Source organism: Saccopteryx bilineata, chromosome 3 (assembly GCF_036850765.1).
Source record: "Saccopteryx bilineata isolate mSacBil1 chromosome 3, mSacBil1_pri_phased_curated, whole genome shotgun sequence".
Classification (NCBI taxonomy): domain Eukaryota; kingdom Metazoa; phylum Chordata; class Mammalia; order Chiroptera; family Emballonuridae; genus Saccopteryx; species Saccopteryx bilineata.
This window is the reverse complement of record NC_089492.1, coordinates 33,812,896-33,836,893: the sequence shown is the minus strand read 5'-3', so window position 1 is coordinate 33,836,893 and position 23,998 is coordinate 33,812,896. Positions and strand designations below refer to the sequence as shown.

The 23,998-nt window shown below is 41.9% G+C and overlaps 1 protein-coding gene across 7 annotated transcripts in view; it reads right to left on the bottom strand.

Annotated features, from left to right (window-relative positions):
• The window catches only part of NCALD (neurocalcin delta), a 456,249-nt gene that overhangs the window by 99,957 nt on the left and 332,294 nt on the right, over positions 1-23,998 (bottom strand). Inside the window, exon 1 of one of the 7 annotated variants that reach the window (XM_066265930.1) lies at positions 21,102-21,121. The exons of the other annotated variants lie outside the window; for them this stretch is intronic. The gene's annotated coding sequence lies outside the window, so the exon portion shown is untranslated. Of the gene's footprint in view, positions 1-21,101; positions 21,122-23,998 lie in introns of those variants that run through there. 7 annotated transcript variants of the gene reach the window in all.

Below are 23,998 nucleotides of genomic sequence, written 5' to 3'. Positions count from 1 at the left end.
AAATATAGCTAACAAAGAAACATTTACTCAAAAAGAAAATGCTAAAACTTGATAAGAACACTGATAGTATGTGGCACCTGAATCTTGATCCACTCCCTCCCCAACTCCCAGCTCAGTTCACAGACACTTTATTCCAGAAAGTTTTGACCGGTAACAGTGGGCTCCTTCTCCCTTCAGCCCTCAATCAAGGGTTACAGTATCTCACTGGGAAAGGCAAGCCATCAGCCTCTCTCCAGCTCTGCTGTTAAATTCCTCGCGAGAACAGCCCCCAGGAAAAAGAGAGAAAGTTATATTTTATGTAAGGCACAATTACTATACATCAAATCTATTTCTCTGTTAAAATTTCCACCATCAAAAAATCAGGACTGTTGTACAAGTGAGCTACCACCTATTATTAAGTAAGCGTTATAGAATTTCATGAAATTCCCAAGAACCCCTATCGTAGATAATACAATGCACTGAATTCAAAAGCATTGCAGAAGAAACAGTAGGGCAGCTCCTCAGATCTCTGAGTAATTAAATTAGTAGCCTTTAATATTGCCTAATATTCATTCAAAGGCTCTTTAAAGTCTTTCTGGGCACCAAGGAGTCACATGCACTGAAGATAAAGAAAAAAGGAGAAAAGGGACAACAAAGTCACTCAAGGAATTAAAATGGCCTCTCTTTTCACCCCACCAGCCTTTTCATAGATTGAATGAGAGGAATGAATCCTTTTCTTAAAGGGAAGTTCTCACATGAAACTAAGGATATTGTTTTGTAGGAAAATGGTCCGTGAATCACCCCTTTATATTTAATCTCCCATACAAAAGGAAAGCTACAAAATGTCACTTTTTTTATCAGCAACATCCAGTATAATTAGAGTAAATTCTGTAATAGAATCTTTGTCTTTGCCTTTTTGTAAAAGATTGTTTTAGAACCATAACTCTTTCTGCTGTGAGACTGCTACTGTTACATATGTATAAACCTAATTTTACCATATAAACCTAATTTTACCAATCATCAAGGATTCTACCCCTTCCTACTGCCAAGGGATAACAAAATAGGCCTGAAAAGCTTGAAGAGTCTGGATGCTTTCCCTGTGCCTGTATCAAAAGCACAACTCATACAAACAAGCACAGAAGATCAATCCCGAAGTTCATCTCCAGCATGAAGTCATACTCTTTGTTGAGTTTTTGTATGAAATGTTGACATCAAGGACTCTTGCTGTGTTATAATGTAAACAATATAAACTTCGGAGTTAGGTACACTATGATTTATATGTGGGCTTCCCAAATATGTTCATCTCTGTGACTTTGGGCCATTTATTTCACCTTTCTGAGCCTTGATTTTATTACCTGTGAAATGAACTGCTAATAACTACATTGCAGGGTGATTTAAAGAGAGATGTTCCATTTAGCAGTGCAAATGGTACAGTTAAAGAGAACTAAGCTCATAATTAGGAAAAATAATTCAGAAATTTGCTAACTAGGTTCCAGTTTACCCTAAATTTATGTTTTTTAAAAAATGAATTTATTTGAATATGATTTTCTATTTCATTGAATTCCTTAGCAAGCACATTATAATTATTCTTACTATCAGAGCTATAAATTTATATTTTCATTGCCTATCTTGCCATTTAATAGTAGTTAGAACCACAGCTTATGGTTATATTTAGCCTGTTAAATAATTTATTCTTTTGAAAAGAAGAGAATAGAACATTAGTTTACTAATATGTTGGTATTGGTTTCTCTTCTAAAAAATCCATCCCTGGCCAGTTGGCTCAGTGGTAGAGCATTGGCCTGGCATGCAGGAGTCCCGGGTTCGATTCCCAGCCAGGGCACACAGGAGAAGCGCCCATCTGCTTCTCCACCCCTCCCCCTCTCCCTCCTCTCTGTCTCTCTCTTTCCCTCCCATAGCCGGGGCTCCATTGGAGCAAGGTTGGCCTGGGCGCCGAGGATGGCTCTGCGGCCTCTGCCTCAGGCACTAGAATGGCTCTGGTCGCAACAGAGCGTCGCCCCAGATGGGCAGAGCATCGCCCCCTGGTGGGCGGGCTGGGTGGATCCCGGTCGGGTGCATGCGGGAGTCTGTCTGACTGCCTCCCCTTTTCCAGCTTCAGAAAAATACAAAAAAAAAAAAAATCCATCCCTAAAATAGTACACACACTATATATTCTAAGAACTACAAATGCCCAATAATTTTTAAGGCACACCCTTTGCCACAATAACTTTTCTACAGATTTATATAAAACATATGTTCTAACACTGTCAAAAATGTGCATCTTGCTTTAATAAAAATCAACTGTCTATAAATCTTACTGTAGCAAAAAAATTAATTAGGACATTTAAAGCACAATTACTTCCTGTGGTGAATTTAAAATGCAATTTAATTATGAAAATAATGATTTATTACAGCTTTTCAGAAAGACATTTGACTAAAGGAGACAGCCATACCCCTGACTGTTGTTCTAATAGACTACTGATTCCAGTTATTGTGTTCGGGTAATGTGATAGACAGAATAATGCTTTCCTTCCCACCACCCCCTCCCCCTGAAATGCTTCTGTTCTAATCTCAGGAAACTGTGAATGTGTTTATTTTATATGTCAAAGGTGAATTAAGGTCACCAATCCGTTGATCTTAAAGTAGGGAGTTTATTCTGGATTATCTGTTGAGCCCAATGTAATCACAAGAGTTCTTAAAAGTGGAAGAGTGTAGGCTTCACGCCAAGATAGTGGCATAGGTAAATGGTATTTGTATCCTCCCACAACCACATCAAAATTACAACAAAGCCTGACCTGTGGTGGCGCAGTGGATAAAGCATCGACCTGGAAATGCTGAGGTCGCCAGTTCGAAACCCTGGGCTTGCCTGGGCAAGGCACATATGGGAGTTGATGCTTCCAGCTCCCCCTCCTTCTCTCTCTGTCTCTCCTCTCTCTCTCTCTCTCTCTCTCTCTCTCTCTCTCTGTCTCTTCCTCTCCTCTCTAAAATGAATAAATAAATTTAAAAAAATTAAAAAAAAAGAATTAAAAAAAATTACAACAAAACTACAGAATAACTATCATTCAGAACTGCCTGAAATCTAACTGAATGGAAGTCCTACATCTAGGGATTTAAAGAAGAAGCCACAATGAGACTGGTAGGAAGGGTAAGGATGCAGAACAGGTTGGTCCCACACCCACGTGGTGGATAAAAATTAGGAATAGTATCTTGGCTGTGGATATCTCCCCTGAAGAACAAGGAATCCCACCCACCCCTCAGCCCAGGCCCACTACTCCTGGCTATAAAATTCAGCAGGGATTGTGGCTGAGTGAGACAAAGGTTTGCTAGAGTCCCAGACAGTTCCTTTTAATGGGCCTGTGCACAGACTTACTCATACTCACACACCCTGAGCTCCAGGACTGGAGCAGCAGTTTGAAGGAACCAGAGACATAGGAGGGACAAACTGAATGGTCCATCATCAGGATGAGAGTTGGGTGGAGGCAACTACTTGTCAAACAAAGTGCTAGCAGAAGCCACTGTTCCTTTCTTGAGACACCATGCCTGCAAAGAGCCAGCAGGCAAGCACCATATCTCAGCCTTTATCAACCTGGCTACCCATATACCCCTGCCCTGGTGATTTTCTGAAACCCCTACCCCACCTGAGATCTCATTCCACCCAAACTGTGGGCTCACACAAGCTGTTTTCAGTGGCTTTTCTATACAGATGGCCTGTCTTGGATCTTGCTCCAGACTTTCCTAAAATCTCTCAGACAAGCAGCATCTGGCCTCAGCATGCCCTGTACCACTCTCTAAGTGGCCCCAGGCCCAACACTAGCAGAAGTCAACCTGGATTAACAGCTTGGCCTCATCTTGGCACCTTTAAGCCCAGCACAAGTAGCAGCCATCTGCAGATTGCTTTGTAGCTCGTGTGAGGTTATCCCAGATAGAACACAGGTAGCAGTTTTACCTTGCTCTGTACCTCTCACTAGGCCCCAGAGGCAGTGCACCCAGTGGATAGCTTTAGACCACATCAAAGCACCACCTAACCACCTCCATAAATGACACAGTCAGGGGGTGTACTCAGTGGGCACCAGAGCCTCACTAAAGAAAGCCCTGCTCTGTGGTGTTGGCTCCTGCACAACTGATCCTCCACAGTGGTCAGTGGTTGCAGCCAATCCTTGCAGCTGATCAGCCTGGGAGTAAATCCCTCTTGTTGACATGACAACAACAATCAAGGATTGACTCCAACAAAAGAGTATACAAAGCCCATATGGAGGTGGAGGTTGGCACACTTGGAGTGCCCAGCTTGGGTTATCGGGGAGGCTGTATCATTGGACCCTAGAGAACACCTACTATATAAAACCAGTTTACCAAGAGCAGGAGACATAGCAACTCTACCTAATATATAGAAACAAACAGAGAGAGGCAGCCAAAATGAGGACACAAAGAAACATATTCCAAATGAAAGAACAAAACAAATCTCTAGAAAAAGAACCAAATGAAATGGAGACAAGCAATCTACTAGATGAGGCAGAATTCAAAAACACTTGTCATAAGGATGCTCAATGAACTTAGAACTTCAACAGCATAAAATGGACACGGAAACCATAAAAAAAACAAAAACAGAAATGAAGGATATACTAACTAAAATCAGAATAATTTACAGAGAATCAACAGTAGAATAGAAGACACTAAAAATCAAACTAACAATTTGGAATATAAGGAAGCAAAGTAAACAAACAAACAAAAAATCAGAACAGCAAAAAGAAAAAAGAACCTCCCAAAATGAGAATAGTGTAAGGAGCCTCTTGGGGGAACTTTATGCATACCAACATTTGCATCATGGAGTTGATAGAAGAAGAGAAAGAGCAAGAAATTGAAAACCTATTTGAAAAAAATGACAGAAAGCTTCCCTAACCTGGCAAAGGGAATAGTCATAGACATCCAGGAAGCACAGAGAGTCCCAAACAAGATGAACCCAAAGAGGCCCACACCAAGACACATCCCAATTAAAATCAAACGGTTAAAGACAAAGAGAATATTAAAAACGGCAAGAGAAAAGCAATTAGTTACCCACTGGGGAGCTCCCATAAAACTATCAGTTGATTTGTCAACAGAAATTTTGCAGGCCAGAAGGGAGTGGCAAGAAATATTCAAAGTGATGGAAAGGAAGGACCTACAACCAAGATTATTCTACTTAGCAAAGCTATCATATCAAATCAAAGTTCATATAAAGAGCTTCTCCAAAAGAAAAAGCTAAAGAAGTTCATCACCATCAAACCAGTATTACTTGAAATGTTAAAGGGTCTTCCTTAAGAAGAATAAAAGATTAAAAATAACAATAAAATGACAATAAATACAATCTATCTAAAATTGAATCTAAGAAACATAATAAGTCAATTAGCAGAACAATAACAGATTTATAGATAGGGAGAACATTTTGACAGTTGCCAGATGGGAGGGGTTTTGGGGGATGGATGAAAGGTGAAGGGATTAAGAAGTACAGACTGATTATTACAGAACAGTCATGGGGATGTGAAGTACAGCATAGAGAATATAGTCAATAATACTCTAATAACTATGTATGATGCCAGCTAGGTACAAGATTTATTGGGATGATCATTTAGTTATGTAATATCTAATCAATGGGGATACACCTGAAATTAACATAATATTTTATGTCAACTGTAATTGAAACAGAAAAATTATTTAAATCAATATTTTTTTAAAAGATGGCAGCATATAAAGGTTTTAGCTCAATGTTTCTGACTTTGAAAATGGAGAAAAGGGCCATGAGTCAAGGATGTAGGCAGCTTTGAGAAGCCAAAAAGGGCAAGGATGTTTATGTCCCCTTAAAATGTATATATTGGGAACCTAACCCCTAATTTGATGGTATTAGAAGGTGGGGCCTCTGAGAGGTCAGTGGGTGGAGCCTTCATGAATGGGATTAGTGCCCTTATAAAAGAGGCCCAAGAGAGCTTACTTGCCCCTTCTACCACGTGAGGATACAATGAGAAGTCTTCAGACTGGGAGAGGACACTCATTCCCCTGTGCTGGCACTCTGATCTTGGAATCCAGCCTCCAGAATTGTGAGAAATAAATTTCTGCTGTTTATAAGTCACATAGTTTGTGGTATTTTTATTATAGCAGCTTGAATGGACTAATATGGAAGTGGGTCCTTTCCTAGAGCCTACAGAAGGAAAAACAGCTCTGGCTATTCCTGGAGTATAGCTTAGTGACCCATTCAGATTTCTGACCTCCAGAACTCTTAGATGATGAGTGTGTTGTTTTAAGCCACTGAGATTGAGATAATTTGTTACAGCAGCTTTAGGGAACTAATACAGGCAACAAATGTGTGTTGTGTTTGTCTTCTTAGCAAAATTTTAAAGGAAATACAGATGAATCCAGCCTCAAGAAGCTAGCAGGGAAGAGTAGGGGAGAAAGCAAATATCCTACAGCAAAGTGTGACAGAGCCTCAGGGGAGAAGTAGCCCTCCCAGCTGGAAGCAAACCCACCACTGGTAAACCTGCTACAGTGCCTTCCCAGCAGGCTTCCCAGAAGGCAAAGCGTTGCCCTAATTGATCTTTGGAAGTTCTGTCAAGTCTTCTAATTCTGGAATTTCTCTCTACAAAAAGACTTCAATTGCAATAAAAATATTTTCAGGAATTGGCATGATTATGGCTCAGGTCAGAGAATATGCTAAACAGCAAGCAAGCAAGAAGCCAAGGGGCCACACTGCTCTCTTGCTATCATCTACAATTAAGATCTGAGCCAGCACCGTGGGAAAGGGTATGCTCTCAGACTGGTTGGAATGAGATGGTTCATATCCAGAAGTACGCTAGGGGTCTATCCAGTCAAACCTGCCTGGAGGCTATTTTAATTTCCTGTAATCTTATCTGTGGAAATTCACAACATCTTTTACATTGGGATCAACCAAAGAGCTAAAATGTAATTTCTCTCTGATGAGGCAGTGTGACCACTCCTCATACCAATAACTTCTCTTTTTGCCTAGCCAGATTGAGTGGGTTTTCCATCATTTAAAAGCAAAAATGAGGTCTAAAACAAACTCAATCAACACACCTTTGTGCTTCACTAAATTAGTGTCATTGATTCCTCAGAACTGAAAAAAGACCTTGGAGATTATCAACCATCCATTCACCCATTCATTCATTTAGTCACTAAAAAAATCTTCAACGAGTACTTTCTGTGTGTGCCGGGCTGTGTGCTAGGTTGGGAGGCACAACAGTGGAAAAGAAACACTTAGACCTTGGCCTTGTGGAGTTCACAGTTATTGAAGAATTATACCATTTAGTAAATAATGGATGACATAGAAGGAGCACTAGCTGGTGCCAGCCCAGGAGGACCTAACTCAGTCTGGGGTTTCATAGAAAAGTTCCCTGGAGACATGATCCTTAAGAGAAGAAGAAAGAGGAGTGAGCTGGCCGGGAAGGTAGGAGATGTGTTGAGCGGAGAGGAGTAGCAGCATGGCGTGTGAGAGGAACTGAAAAAGAGGCCAGAATGGCAGAACCCTAAGAAGTGGCACATGATGCAGAAAGCAACTGTGGGGCAGCTTTAGGAGGGTTTCGTAAACCAGTGTAGTGAGGTAACTGAGCCACTTGCTCAAGAACATACGGCTAGTAGGTGGCAGGTTGGACCTTAGCTCATCTGAGCTCTAATATAAAGGCCAATTAACATTTTTAAAATGATGTTCTTTTTTTATTCTAAAGGTAAAGCATGCTGATTATAGAGCGAACCTATCTTCTTTGGCACAAAGACCACTATGCAAATGGCCCCAGGTGTACAGTATGCACCTTGCATGGTGTGTAGCATCACGGGATCACCCTCAGCAAATCCATTTCCCCAGACATTAGACATCCTTAGAATGCTTTTAATTATAGGATTTGTCCAGATGGAGCCATAGAATAGAAAACTCTGAGGATTAGGGCTCATGGAAAATCTGTCCATTACACAAAGTACCCCACACCCTTCCTTCCCCACATGTCAGCTGCTTGCCCGTTTTAACCACATAAAATTGTACACTTGAAAACCATCTAGTGATTATACTCAGAAAAGTATCTCTGAAAAATTAGAGCTGTCCATCCCCTGGTTTCTTTCTGGCTTGGTTTTCAGGAAGTTTCTAACCACTTTAAAATCAGAAGATGGTGTTTTTATCACTCAACCACAGAAGCCATTTAGGATGTCCCTGCCTCTCTCCACACTGTTGGCAGATTAAAACCCTTGGTCAAACCTAACCTGAGCATGTCTGATAAGGACACATGTGCCAGAGGAGAAGCCCCTGTTTTTCCTGGGAAGGTTCTCTGCAAGGCTAACAGGACCAACATTTCCCTTCTAGTTAATCTGTGGCAAGCAGACAAGCCCTCGGACTCCTGGGAGCAGATAAAGTGCTGATCAAATTGGCAGATAGGCCTGACCTGTGGTGGCGCAGTGGATAAAGCGTCGACCTGGAAATGCTGAGGTCGCCGGTTCGAAACCCTGGGCTTGCCTGGTCAAGGCACATATGGGAGTTGATGCTTCCAGCTCCTCCCCCCTATCTCTCTCTCCTCTCTGTCTCTCTCTGTCTCTCTCTCTCTCCTCTCTAAAATGAATAAATAAATAAAGAATTAAAAAAATGAACAAATTGGCAGATAGTTTTTCAGAGTTCATGCCTTAGAATTTGTTGTTTCCAGATTGTCATTTTCCTGCCACCCACATGAAAAGAAAGTCTCTTTTGACTGTCCTTGCGGTTCCCAAGCCTAATAATAATCACGGTTTCAGCCTCTTTCCTTGAGTTTCTGACAGCATCAATAGTGCAGGTGCACAGAAATAAAATGTAGCTACACTGGTTTTTGCTTCTTTAGCCAATCTGCTACCGAGAGAGAGAGAGAGAGAGAGAGAGAGAGAGAGAGAGAGAGGGAGAGAGAGAGAGACTCTGAAGTGATAGAAAGATGCATTTTACTGTCCAGCTGCCAAGAGAGCATTGCCAACAATGAGGATTTCAGAATAATAAGCCTAAAGAGAGGAGGTTCAGAGCATCCCATTCACAGCGCAGGCAGCCTGAAAGGCGCATTGTTCTGGACAGGTCAGGTGGAAGACCCTTCCCATGAATGCAGCATTCTGAGGAACTGCTAAGCCTACCATTTTTTCAAACACCCCCTGACACCAGAAATTTCAAACATGATTTGGTTCTCAGGGAGCAATACTATAGCTTCACAGGTGTGAGATAATGAGGCATCTAAGCAGAGCAGCTTCTCCAAAAACAGCTGCAGAAAAGATAAAACTACAATTGGTCCATTTAAAATCTGTGTGGTGGACTCCCCTGTTTAACGTTGGCATTCTGAGAGTTGTGGCAGGGTTGCAGAATCCGGCTTTGCAGCTGCTAGAAAGGGGATGGGTTCTGCTATGAGGACTTTGCCCTGGGAGCCTGCTGAATTTAAAATTTAAGAATATATTCTTAAAATGTCAACATATGAAACATTATAAACAGGCCCCAAAATAAAATATGCACCCATTCTCTTATCCTGCCTAATAACTTTCCCTTATTTTTTTTCTCATGCCCTTTTCCAAATTTTTATTTGAAAGAAAAAAACATAGTTCCAATAATATTTGTATGATTCTTTTTTTGTGTGACAGAGACAGAGAGAGGGATGGATAGGGACAGACAGACAGAAAGGGAGAGAGATGAAAAGCATCAATTTTTTGTTGCGGCACCTTAGTTGTTCATTGATTGCTTTCTTATATGTGCCTTGACCGTGGGGGCTACAGCAGACCGAGTGACCCCTTGTTCAAGCCAGTGACCTTGGGCTCAAGCTGGTGAGCCTTACTCAAACCAGATGAGCCCACACTCAATCCAGTGACCTCGGAGTCTTGAACCTGGGTCCTCCATATCCCAGTCCGACGCTCTATCCACTGCACCACCGCCTGGTCAGGCTACTATAATTCTTTTTGGGTTTATTTTGCACTTGACACTGGGCTGACTGCTTTGTGTGAATTATATCATTTGGTCTTCACAGTACCCCATGAGGTAAATACCATTGCTGCAGACATGAGAAAGCTAGGGTTTTAGAAGAGGGACCATCAGTTGTCTGAGACGCCTGACTTAATTTGTAAAGTTAGATACTTCATGCGAGAGCTGCCATCCAATCAGAAGCCAAAGATTTTTAAAATAAAAGGTTTTCCTTTTCTTTCCCCACTAAGTGTGGGCTAATAAATACCTTCAATAAGCCTTTAAAGCCTCCATATTTGTCCTCTTCAGTTGTTACATAAATTTCAATGAACTGCTATGCCTGATCTCTTCAACCATGCTCTGATTGCTATAGGCTTCAGGAACTAGCAACATAAAAATATCTTCACACAGTTACCTTTTATTTTTCTTTAAGTTGCTTCCTTGGGGAAAAGGCTAATGGGAGTGATTGGTAAATCATAAGTAGGAACACTGTTGTGCCTGTTGATATTACTTCTCTTCAGACTTTTAAATGAATGGTAACTTTTTTTTATTGCCACTAGCAAGAATTGAATGTACTATTTTTCCATGGGCATGTCAGCACTGCATCAGATATATATGTGTATATACATATTTATAATAATAGCAACCATATGTATTATTTATTTATTGTTCTTAGTTTAATTGAGTGCCAAATAACAACCTGTCATCATTTGGATTTTTATTTCTTGACCTACTGGAGAGGTTGAATGTTTATTCATGTATTTGTCTACCACTTGTATTTACTTGCTGGTAAATTATATTTAGGACCTCTGCTCCTTTATTCATTAAGATCTAGATTTCAATCCTCCCCAGATACAGCTTTGCATGAGTCCCAAACTGGTATCTTTCTCTCCCCATTTCCCATTCTACACAGTGAGATGACGATGATATCAACTCTATATTAATCTCCATCTAAATCCTCTTCCCATCCCATGGATTTGCCAGGAAAGTTTGTGGTTGTGCCAAGCCATTTTTGACACTTGTTACTCATGCACATATGCATATATTCTTTACAGGGTGTTGGATCTTAAAGAAGAAATGACGTCATTGGCAGTTACAACTGTTCTAATGCTTCCTACGAGTCACGCCTGGTGAGATGAGAGACACAGCATCCTTTTCATCAAGTGATGAAGAGAGGAGAACCCACATCCCAACTGGAAACACACCACAGTGAGGGGAGAGGCTGAATGACTCGGATGACGTCCCATGAGAATTTCAGGAAAATGGGGCTGAGACCCTATCACCACATAAACCTGGATGAAACAGTGTCACAAGTCACCCCTCCTCTTAACTAACTGACATAGAATAATCTATTTTATAACTATAAGGATAAATATTTTGATTTTTTTATTATTATTATTAAGTGGGACTTAAGTATGAAGCTGAGTGGGTTGTCAGGAAGACAACAGTCACCTTCCACCCTCCACCTGCTGACCTCAGGAACTCGACACAGATCACTGTAATCTTGCTTTAATGAAAATAAAAGGTGTTTCTGAGATACTAAGAATTTAGGGATTACTTAGCTTTAACCTTTTAAACCACCAATGATGCCTATTTTGGTCACTCTGTATTCACAGCATTGAGCAGTACCTGGCACATTGTAAGTGCTCAAGATGGACTTGTTCAACGAATGAATGAATGAATGAATGAGTGAATAAATGAATTTATTTTTAGGGTAAAACTCCCCAAAAGGGAGAGAGATAGATGTATGATATGAATTTAGAGAACTAACTCAAGTATGGTTTCTTCAATTTGATCTAGAGTGTGAGAATGTGAAAAACAAAGGAAAACCAGTGATTATCAATTTAGAATATTTCTGAAAACTGATATCCAGTTTCTACAGTTTTTACCAAAGTAATATGTTCCCTGGTAAAGAAGAGATCTCTGCTAAAAAATGAGATGGGCTCTGAAGGCAGTCTGGCTACGTCATGACACATGAAAAGGCTAACACCAAATTAGCTTTTCTAAGTTAACTTTTCCAAGTTAAACCAAAGCTATAAATGTCAAGATATGCTAACCTTTGACCCTTGACCCTCAATTTCTCCAAAACAATACACTTGAAAATATGCAGCCAATATTTGAATTATCTGCCTTGGCACCAGCCTTCTAGGGCTTTTATAGCAGGAAATGGAAAACTGCCAGCATTTGGGAAAGCAACAGGGGAGCAAGACCAAATGAGGACAGTTTTATCATCAAGTACATAAGCAGCTCATGGTAAGTAAATCTGCACATGGAATTTCAAAGAATAGCTCTGCAGAGGAAGCGACTCTTCTGAATACCATGTGCGCAGGTACGTGCACACACACAAACGCAGGACTGGATTTATCTACTAGCATAGACAGCATGTTTGTGTTCCCTCAAAATTCATATGTTGAAATTCTAACCCCCAAAGTGTTGGGAATAGGAAGTGGGGCCTTTGGGAATAAATTGGTCATGAGGACAGAACCTTCATGAATGAGATTAGAACCCTCACAAAAGAAGCCCTAGAGACCTCCCTCACCCCTTCCACCATGTGAGGGCACAGAAAGAGTAGGGCCATCTATGAAGCAGGAAGAGGGCCCTCACCAGTCTCTGAATATGCCAGCGCTTGACCTTGGACTTGCCAAGCTCCAGACAATGAGAAGTAAACTCCTGTTGTTTATATACTCCCTGTAGGATATTATGTTGTGGCAGCCCACACAAATTAAGACACCTACATTTGCATTTGAAAACTCAGATCATTTCAAATTCAACCAGTTGCTTTCCCCCCCAGATAGCTTCTAGATACCTAACACATAAAAGAGGTAAATCTTGTTTGTAAGTATATGATTTCTCATTAAAAGATCTTTTTAAACTACTTGATGCATTGTTTATTGAGTCCTGATCAAATTGATTTTTCCTTGTTAACTAGTAAAAGTGATACACTGTAAATGAATATTTATTAAGCACTTAGCATATTCTAGCTACAGTGCCAAGTACTTTATCTACATTAACCAATGTATACTTACAATGACCCTTGAGGGACAGGTATTATCTTCATTTTATGGATTAGATTACAGAAAAATTAATAAGTTTCCCAGGGCCACACAGCCAGTCAGGAGTGAAAACAGACTTGGAGCGAAGTTGTCTCTGAAGATCATGGTTCCTGTGCTCCAGTCCTGTGTGACCCATGAAGGATGCAGGGCCTTCCAACAATGGCAGTTCAATAGCCACACATTTCTTGAGCCTTTCCTAAGAGCTAGCCCTCTGCCACGCCCTATGTGGGGGCCAGATATGAACAGGACCCCCACTGCAGTCCTCCAGGTGCTCACAAGCTACTGGAAGAAGATGACAGAAGCAAATGAATACTATAAAAGACATACTGAAACCTGTACTCTAAGAAGATTCAAGCAAAGCACTCCGGAAGTTTAAGACAGCGTCTCTATCTGCTCGAGTACCTGTTGTTTCTTTGAGCTCAGAGTAGCATCACCGTGGGAAAAATACCCTGGCAACCTATCCAGGAATCTTATTCTTTCCATATCCAGTTATCTCCTGGGCTGCCAGTAAAAAAAAGTGCAATTTTTTTCAGGAAATAAAGCCGCGGCGTGTTGGCTGGAAAGTGGTATGCGGAGCTCTTGTTGCTGCTCCGGAAATGAGGAGCCATGGGGCCTTTCCTGAGACACCGCTTTCAGGGGAAATGAAAGTGTCCCCTGCCTCATAAAGTTGCTGTATTAAATGAAAAATACCCATATATCACCTGGCATCTTTTGTAAAAGCATAAATCCATGTCAGTTGACTTCCTCCAAAACTTTCTAAAGTAACAAATTACAAAAGATAAACTAGAGAATGTGTTATTTGATTTTTTTTTCATAGTTCACCCTTAAATGTCAAATAAATGAAAGCTACTTAAAATTTAAAACATTTTGGAAAATGAAGAGAAAGTCACGTGAACACTGACTCGCTCATGAGGCCGGAGAGGGGGCGTGTGATACGTGGCTTTGTTCCGGGGCAGGGTCATCCGGAACCCGTTTCACCTCTGCGTGGAGAGAAGTGGGTGGTCATTTGCCTGTGTGCTCTCAATCCCCTTCCTTCACTTTCATGCTCGGCTCCATTTTGCAGGGTCTGGACCCTGCAAGCTGCCTTCTCCAGAACCTGCCAACTGACTTCCGATTAGATCCCAGCCCAGGGAGACCCTGGTGTGCATCTGGAAGGTGAACGGAGGAGAGAAGCCTTTGTTCTTCCTCTCTCTGCTTCCATCTGCCGTCCAGCAATGACAGTCACTTCTGGCAGTGGCGGCAGCAAGGTGGCTCTGGGCTCCAGTGGCCTCTGCAGTTCCAGCAGTGGCATCAGGAGGTGCAGAGCAGATGCAGACCCCCACAGTCCCAGTGAGCACACACCACTCACGGGGCATCCCTCCCGCACTGCGGTTCTCCCAGGAGCAGAAGAAGCTTCAGAGTTCGGTCTCCCACTTATCCCACACTCCCTTTCTGTTTCTCCAGCCCCTACTTTTAGATTTAGTCCCCTGTTTTAAACCTCCTTTGTTTCACATACTTAACATGTTTTCTGTTTTCCTAATTAAACATGCACTGATATATAAAAAATAAAATTAGTGAGAAGTCCCTTTCTGATGGCCAGAATCATATTCAACCAAAACAAAGCCCATAAAATGCAGACTGATTGCTTTTACAAGCCTTTTGAGGATATAAAACTGTCCTTGGCTATTTTGCACTTATGTAGAGTTCAAAAGTTTTCTGATGACAAATGGAGTCTCCTCACAGAGTGCCAGAATCGTTTTTTGGCAAGTAGTTACAGTTTTAGGAAATTAAAAATACAGTCATCATGTAGAATGTGAATTTTCTCTCTTGCCATTAGCAAAGCCATGAAATTTTCCATTTAATCAAAAGAGGAAACAAAGAAAGATCTTAGACCTGGTTAAAGAACTAGGTTTTGGAACCCCTGTTTAAAAGGCTACAATTCTAAGAGGCACACACATGAATGACAAGGATCATTCAATGTTTTTCCTTCTAGTCTGTTTCATCTATAAGGTCTCCCCACTGGGGAACATCACTCCAACCAATATCCTGATTTTGGCCTGCCTGAGAATGTCACAGCGCTCTTTAGGACAAAGGTATTAAAACAATAATTTTGGCCAATTCTGGCAAGACTTTGAGCAAATAAAAATGAAAAGACCATCCTTATCCAGACTTCTTAAAGTCAACAGGAAGGGGGACAAGCTTTTCTAGAAAGAGGGAAGGAGCCAATTGGAAGTTTAGAGGTCTGACGGGTTCTTGAAGTACTAGAAAATTCAAGATTGTTCTCAGAATGTGCTGTTCTTCACCCGGGGTTTAATATCACAATGCAGAAAAGCCCCAGAGAGAAGCTATAAAATTCTCTGAGTATTGTGGAAGATGACATCCCACCGGCTGTTCCGGGGAAGGAATTATGCAGCAAAAAAGGACATTCTGGAAAGATCCTTCAATTTGCTTTCCAAAGTCCTAGGAAGAAAATTAAATGTAGCTGCTTATTATTGATCTGCATGGGGGCAGTTTGCCCTGTAAATTTTCATTTCCTTTGATTGACTGTCAAAATGAAACAAATGTAAATCCTACAATTATCTTGAACAAAATGTCATTTAATTGTCAGGACATTTCTATATCCAGTCGATTGTTTCTTTGTTCTGATCTCAAAGGATAAGGGAAGAGAAAAAAAAAAACCTTTCTGTAAGTAGAGCATGGAACCTATGCTGTATTCTAACTGTCATCTTGGCCCATTCCCAGCCTCTATGTAGAAGCTGGACTATGTTATTATCGCTGGCAGTATTTGTTACCGCTTAGTGCCAACCTCCCTCTCTCTGTATTGAGTCTTCTCGGTTTCCACTGGCCTTTTGTACCATGGTCCTGATGGGGCCCAAAGCTGTCTCCATAAACAGAACATTATTAATGCTGTCCTCACACGGTGACAACAGCTTCCACATCACAAATAAGCCACCACTGTGGCATGCAAATATGCACAGACGCCACTTTCCCTGAATAATTCGCTGTAGATCTACCTTCTTACTTTAGGTCAAGTCTTACAATTTAATTTTTTTTTGGCTGAACCACTGCTCCTACCACCTCATTAAATGTGGTTCTCTCCTTGTGAATTTTGTTAACTCAACAATAAGACCAGATGAAAAGGGCAGAGAACAGAGTGACTACTATTTGCCCAGCAGTGTGGAATTCTTTTATATTAATTCTCACTGAATCCTGACATCAGTGCTGTGAGTCAAAGTATTATCTCATCCTCTAGGTGGTAAAGCCAAAGGGAATCAAACTGGCCCAGGTGGGAAAAGTAGAATGAGATGAGCCTGAGATCTGAACCCACATCTGTTTGACTTGAACATCTGCACGTTTTCTGAGTGTGCCACATCACTGTGACCATCATCACAAACAAATAATAAATCGCAGGATAGTGAAGAGGAATCTGGATGTTCTGATCTACTACAGTCGTTACACAGCGGACTTTGTTTCAGAGACATGACAGGGAATTTCTTCCATGAGGCAACTACACAGGCATCATTTCTTCCCTTCTCCTTTCTTTACGAAGCATCCTAGTGTGGATGCGCCCACGACTGACCCGGTCTGTGGAACTTTTTAGTCATGTCCTCTCCTGCAGGGCTTCCTCCAGGCCTCAAGGTCCCCACTGCCTTCCCAATGGCAAGCTTAAGACCTGCATGCACCTGTTGCCATCCTTTGAGCAGAAGGCTAGGTCTCTCTATTAAACCAGCACGTCGTAAAGGTGTCCCTCCACCTCCAGTGTGCACAGCACAGTGTGCCAGGGACCACTGCTTAGCGGGCTTGTCCTTGAGGATCTATCAGTGTAGCTCATCCACACTGAGGGCTTCAGGAAGTGTGAGAAAACTTCTAAGGACAGAGGTTGGCAGCCTCAAATGAAGGGCGGTCTGGTCGGATCTGGGCCACTTTAGAATGTGGATAAATGGAGACTAATACATTCCTTAGGATATATGTTTCTACCACGCCTGCAACAGCTCAAGAAAGAGGCTAAGTGTCAATGTGAACGAGACCCAAATCATGCTACAGCCTCTGAGCTAATTCAGATTCCCAGGAGCCTCTAGGACTAAGTGATAGGATATCCTGCAATAGGATAACGTGCCACGTCATTTATTTTTGTTCTGCCCTCTGCACTTTTCGACCTCTGTTAAAAGATGGACTCTGAGTTTCCTTGACTCTTGTTGGGTTCTCTTGACTTAGAGCATGGATCTGAAAAGTTTTTCTGTACAGGGCCAGACAGTAATTATTTAAGACTTTGCAGGTCACACTATCTCTGTTACAAGTATTTCACTCAACTGTTATGGCAAAACAAACAAAAACAGCCCAGCCTTAGACAATAAATAAATAAATGGGCATAGCTCTGTTACAATAAACCTTATTTAAAACATCAACAACAACAAAACAGGAGGCAGGCTGAATTTGGTATCCAGTCATAGTTTTCTGATTCCTGACTTAAAAGATTTAGCTGTCAAAGCTAGAGGATGTTAACTGAAAATTGTCTTCTTTGTGGGTTTTTTTTCTAGAAATTAAAGTCCATTCAAGATGCTCAGAGAAGGAAAGAAAGTTGAGGGCCTTTAGAAGGCAGAGAAAAGCACTGAGTTACAGCAATAAAATATTCCCAAGATTCAGGGGTTTCCATAAGTAGCTAGGACCAGTCCCCCAGCACCCAAAATAAATGGAGAGATGTCAGGATCCCAGAGAGAAATGCCTTCATGGTCCACCTAACAAAGCTGGACCCTGGGAAGTAGGGTGTTCATCTTTGGTAATAAGTTTTATGTCTAAATGAGGCACAAGGGCTAAGAACAACTTTAGGAGACTGTAGGGCCTTCAGTAATGAGCATCTCAGCTAAGACCACTTCACCAGCCCATGTTTTGCTCTGCAAAAGTCTTCTAGGATCCCTTAATTCCCGGGTTGGAGGGGTATGAGTTATCAGGATGAAGAAAGCTCAAGTATAACTGATATTGAAGTCATATTTAATTAGATTTTTTTCATCAAATGTAGTATAAAATCATCTGCTATATACACAGTAGAGCAAATTACTTCAGGTAGAAGCTTGGCTTTTTATTTTTATTGAATTTACTGGGCTTATATTGGTTAATGAAATTATATAGGTTTCAAGTGCACAATTCTAAAATATATCATCTGTATATTGTATTATGTGTCCACCATCTGAAGTCTAGTCTCCTTTAATCACAATTTAGCTCCCATTTACCCTCTTCAGCCTGCCTCTACCTTCCTTTCCCTCTGGTAATTACCATACTGTTTGTTGTCTGTGTCTATAAGTTGTTTTTTTTTCTTATTCTCTTCACCTATTTCACCCAGTTCTTCAGCACTCTCCCCTCTGACGGCTGTCAGTCTGTCCTCTGTATCTATGAGTCTGTTTCTAATTTTATTTTGTTCATTAGATTCCACATACAATGAAATCATATGGCATTTGTCTTTCTCTGACTAGTTTATACCAATCTTAGCACAATAATCTCCAGGTTCATCCATGCTGTTGTGAAAGGTAAGATTGTCTTTTCTTTCTCCCTCCCCTGCCTTCCCCTCCCCTCTTTCTTTCTTACTTGCCGCAAACCAGCCAACTCATAATTTGCAGATCTCAAGGGGGAACATTGTGAGATTAGGAAATAAACATAGAGAGAAAAAGAATGGGATTGGGAGGCCTCCTGTAGGCTGACGGCATATAAGAACTGAGGAATCAACCCCAGCCAGCTTTATTATATAGTGCAGAGAACAAAACCATTTGTAAAACAAGGAAGTTTCTGATACAAAGTCACATATCTAAGGTATAAATGGGAACCGTCTTAAGAGTGCACCACCACCTACCATGCAACAGCCAAGGGTGTGGAGAAGAGCTTAGTCTTACGCTAAGCCTTAGACTGTAAGAGCTTTGTCAGCTTACAGCCTGTCTCCCACTCTCCCTCCCACTCTCCCTCCCACTCTCCCTCCCTCCCTTCCTTCCTTCCTTCCTTCTCTCCCTCTCTTTCTCTCTTTCTTTCCCTTTCTTTCTTTCTTTCTTTCTTTCTTTCTTTCTTTCTTTCTTTCTTTCTCTCTCTCTCTTCTTTCTTTCTTTCTTTCTTTCTTTCTTTCTTTCTTTCTTTCTTTCTTTCTTTCTTTCTTTCTTTCTTTCTCAGCCAAGTAGCATTCCATTGTGTAAATGCTTTTAATTCTTTCAGGAAAATAAAAAAGTGCCTATGTGTGTAGGTGTTTTGAAATCTTTGGATAGATCAAATTTTAACCCTAAGGTAAATAAAATCATAAAGCAAGGTGACTCAGTAATATAGTATACATTTTTAAAAGATTTTATTTATTCATTTGAGAGAGAGGAGAGAGAGAGAGAAAGAGAGAAGGGAGAAACAAGGGGGGAGGAGCAGGAAGCATCAACTCCCATATGTGCCTTGACCAGGTAAGCCCAGGGTTTTGAACCAGCAACCTAAGCTTTCCATTGACATTTTATCTACTGTGCCACCACAGGTCAGACATTCAGTGTACTTTTGTTTCAGCAACTGGTGACTATTTAAAAAATGCCAATGAGCAAATGAACTTATTCACATCCTAACTGAAAAGTGTCTTGGTTTAATAATTGAGCAGATATCAGGATACTTAATACCAAAGGGTGCTATAATCAATCACCCTGCCTCAGCTTTAAAATTGCACTTGCACATTGATTCATTGCTGAAATATTCAGAGAGAAATTTAGTTCCACATTAGTGTATTAATTTCCTGTGGCTGTTTTAATAATATTACCACAGACATGGTGGTTGAAGACAACAAAAATTAATTCTCTTACAGTTCTAGAGGCTAGAAGGCTGAAATAAGTATTATTAGGCCAAAAGTAAGGTGTTGGTGGGGCTATGTTCTAAAGCTCCAGGGGAGATTCTACTTGCCTCGTCCAGCTCCTGGTGGCTGTCAGCATTCTATGACTTAATAGCTCCATTACTAAAATTCCTGCCTGTGTCACAATGCCCTCTCCTCTTCTATCTGTGTCAAATTTCCCTCTGACTTTTTCTTATAAGGACACTTGTGATTGCATTTAGAATCTATCAGATGGTCCAGGATAATATCCCCATCTTGAGATACTTAACTTAATAACATCTGCAAAGACCCTTTTCCATATACAGTGATATTTATAAGTTCCACAGATGAGCACTTGACATTTTTAGAAGCCATTATTCAATTTACTGTAATTATTCAAACTAAGTTCCTGAACAAATAGTATTCAAGATGATGGTTTCTGCCTTGTTTCTGTAATTATGTAAAACTGACACACACATTCCCAAAGGCTAGAGACTTCTCTAAGATATAGATAGACACATATCCATAAATCATCACCACACTGAACCACTTCAAGGATCCATGTTGCATTCTGTGTGGCAAAGGCATGTCCTGGAATTGTGCAACGCAGTGGTTCCAAGTATTACATCAGATTGAAACAGTTTTGTGTCATCCAAACACCCAGGGCCATACTGGGAAAGGAAAGATTTCCTTAAAATCAGCCTCTGTAACTAAGAAGAATATACTTCCCTAACCACCCTCTTCCTCATAACAACCCACTTCAAACACTTATTTTCCTTAAATTTCTAAATATTACTTTTTTTTTACTTTTAACTGCTTCTTATCCACAACTTGAGACAATAAGCTCTATATATCCCTTGAAATAAGTGTAGTTCATTTTCCAAAAATGAGATATTTCATGATTTTGTGAGTGAGGCATTATGGTAGGTGTTGGGAATACACTCTGCAGGTGGGGAGACTTAAAAAAAAAGTAGATAATTTCAATATAACATAGTGATTGATAACTGAACCAGTTCTCACCACACCCACTGTGGTCCAAGCCACCTTGGATAACTCTCACCTTGATGACTCCAACGTCTCCTAACAGGTCTTCCCTTCCGCACTTGCCCCATGATATGGACTGCGTATCTGTGCCCCCCTCCACCAAGTCGATTTGTGGAAACCTATCTTCTAATGTGATGGTATTAGAGGTGGAGGCTTTGGGAGGTAAGTAGGATTAGATGCGGTCATGAGGGTGGGGCCCCCGTAATGGGAGCAGTGCCCCTCTAGGAGTCTAGGGAGAGCTTGGTTCTCTCTGCTCTCTGCCATGCTAGGACACAACGTGCAGTAGGCAGTCTGTGACGTGGAAAAGGGTACTCACCAGACTTCGACCATGCTGGCAACCCGAACTCAGATTTCCAGCCTCCAGAACTGTGAGAAATAAATTGTTGTTTGTAAGTCACCCAGCTTACGGCACTTTGTTATAGTGGCCTGAACAGAGCAAGACACCACAATCAGTCCAATTCTAGCATAGCCAAACAACCCTGTAGAAACAGAAGTCAGACTAAGTCATGTCCTCTGCTCAGAAAGCTCCAGGGACTTCCCATCTCACTTGGGCTAAAAGCCAGCACCTTCGCAAGGCCCTCGGGCTCTGCGGTCTCCCGGTGCCCCATCCCCCCAGGACCTTCGCAAGGCCCTCGGGCTCTGCGGTCTCCTGGTGCCCCATCCCCCCAGCACCTTCGCAAGGCCCTCGGGCTCTGCGGTCTCCTGGTGCCCCGTCCCGCCAGCACCTTCGCAAGGCCCTCGGGCTCTGCGGTCTCCTGGTGCCCCGTCCCCCCAGCACCTTCGCAAGGCCCTCGGGCTCTGCGGTCTCCTGGTGCCCCGCCCCGCCTGCTCCCCATCTCCACCGCTTCCTCTTCCCGCCACCCATTCAGCTCCAACTAAAACCCAAGCACATTCGATTCCCGGCCAGGGCACACAGGAGAAGCGCCCATTTGCTTCTCCACCCCCACCCCCTCCTTCCTCTCTGTCTCTCTCTTCCCCTCCCGCAGCCAAGGCTCCATTGGAGCAAAGATGGCCCGGGCGCTGGGGATGGCTCTGTGGCCTCTGCCCCAGGCGCTAGAGTGGCTCTGGTCGCGGCAGAGCATCGCCCCCTGGTGGGCAGAGCGTCAGCCCCTGGTGGGCGTGCCGGGTGGATCCCGGTCGGGCGCATGCGGGAGTCTGTCTGACTGTCTCTCCCTGTTTCCAAGCTTCAGAAAAATGAAAACAAACAAACAAACAAACAAAAAAACAAACAAAAAAAACCCCCCAAGCACAATCCTTCCTCAGGGCCTTTGTCCCTACTGTCTCCTCTGCTCAGAAAACTCTTGCTTTACTTAAATACCATATTCTCGACGATGCTTACTCTGAATATTTAATTTAAAATGGCAATGTATTCCTTGGCAGAATCTAATTTTCTTTTCTCCTTTATTTTTCCCCACCACATTTATCACCATCTAACTTATTATAGATAGCATTCATTTTTTTAAATGATCTGTTTCCCTTCCTTAGAATTAAGTTTAACAAAAACTGGGATTACTGATGGCTTTGTTCGCTGTCTGTATTTTATACCACCATCTAGAACACTGATATGTAGTAAGTGAGCAATACTCATTTGTTGGATGGATAGATGGATGGATGGATGGATGGATGGATGGATGGATGGATGGATAGGTGGATGGGTGGATGGATGGGTGGATGGATGGATGGATGGATGGATGGATAGGTGGATGGGTGGGTGGATGATGGATGGATGGATGGATGGATGGATGGATGGACAGGTGGATGAGTGAGAGGGGTAGATGGATGGATGTTCACACAGGGTAGTATAGGAGTGCAGAGAGGACGAGGGCTCTCGACTTAGCCTGACATGATGGGCTTTGGGAAGGCAAACAGCTCTCTATTCATCTGCTCACATCCCTTATGAGTCATTTGCACAATGAATATATTTCCTCCCCACCATCATTCTTTATGACAGTTTTACAATGTTAAATTTTTTTCTCCAAAAAACTCTTTTCTAGGTAGCATAATTGCCATCGCAGAAAAGATTAGCATATTTGGGTCTCATCTTTTCACAAAAGAAAAATGAGTAATTCATCTTATGTTCAAAATTCCTTTAATATTTTGACAGGAAAAACTTACAGGAAACTTCTATGTATTAAAAAAGGTTTTCAGTCTACCCATCTTGTTATACAGTGTTATAAAGACTCTATTATATTTTAAAGGTCTTGTTTTTTAAAGTTAACCCAGAGGAATGACATCCTGTAACATTTTGTGGTCCTCTGGCACTAGCTCCTTTGTTATAAAAGCTCTCCGGTGTCTGATGTGGGGAATGACTTTCCTCTGGCCCCATCTCTGCCTCAGTGGTCATATTTATCTAGGTGATCCAGAAGACTTTTTTTTTTTTTTTTTTTCATTTTTCTGAAGCTGGAAACAGGGAGAGACAGTCAGACAGACTCCCGCATGCGCCCGACCGGGATCCACCCGGCACGCCCACCATGGGGCGACGCTCTGCCCACCAGGGGGCGATGCTCTGCCCACCAGGGGGCGATGCTCTGCCCCTCTGGGGCGTCGCCATGTTGCGACCAGAGCCACTCTAGCGCCTGAGGCAGAGGCCACAGAGCCATCCCCAGCGCCCGGGCCATCTTTGCTCCAATGGAGCCTTAGCTGCGGGAGGGGAAGAGAGAGACAGAGAGGAAAGCGCGGCGGAGGGGTGGAGAAGCAAATGGGCGCTTCTCTTGTGTGCCCTGGCCGGGAATCGAACCCGGGTCCTCCGCACGCTAGGCTGACGCTCTACCGCTGAGCCAACCGGCCAAGGCAAGACTTTTTTTTTTAATTAAAGAAGTAATTTAATGGTTGAAGATATATTATTTTCTGTACATTTTCCGAGATGTGGTGCATGCATGTGCACACACACAAATTTAAAGTAGCTCTTTATGTTCTGAATTATTGAAACAGACTTTAGCAAAAACTCGAACCTGAAACATATGGACAACATAGAACTAAACAGCAAACATTCTACACTTCCACATCTGTTCTAATCCTTGCTTCTTCAGACATTCAGCAATATTTTCTATTTCTATTTTGCATTACTCTTCCAACAGTATTACCTAACAAAGAAAGGCATTTGGTTTGTCACTGCCTATTTTTAGGTATTATTTCAACTCTTTTTAACAGCTTCAGGAAGAACAAATATTGACCTAGTCATAAGTGGGGTTTTTTTCCTTAGAAATCTGAAAA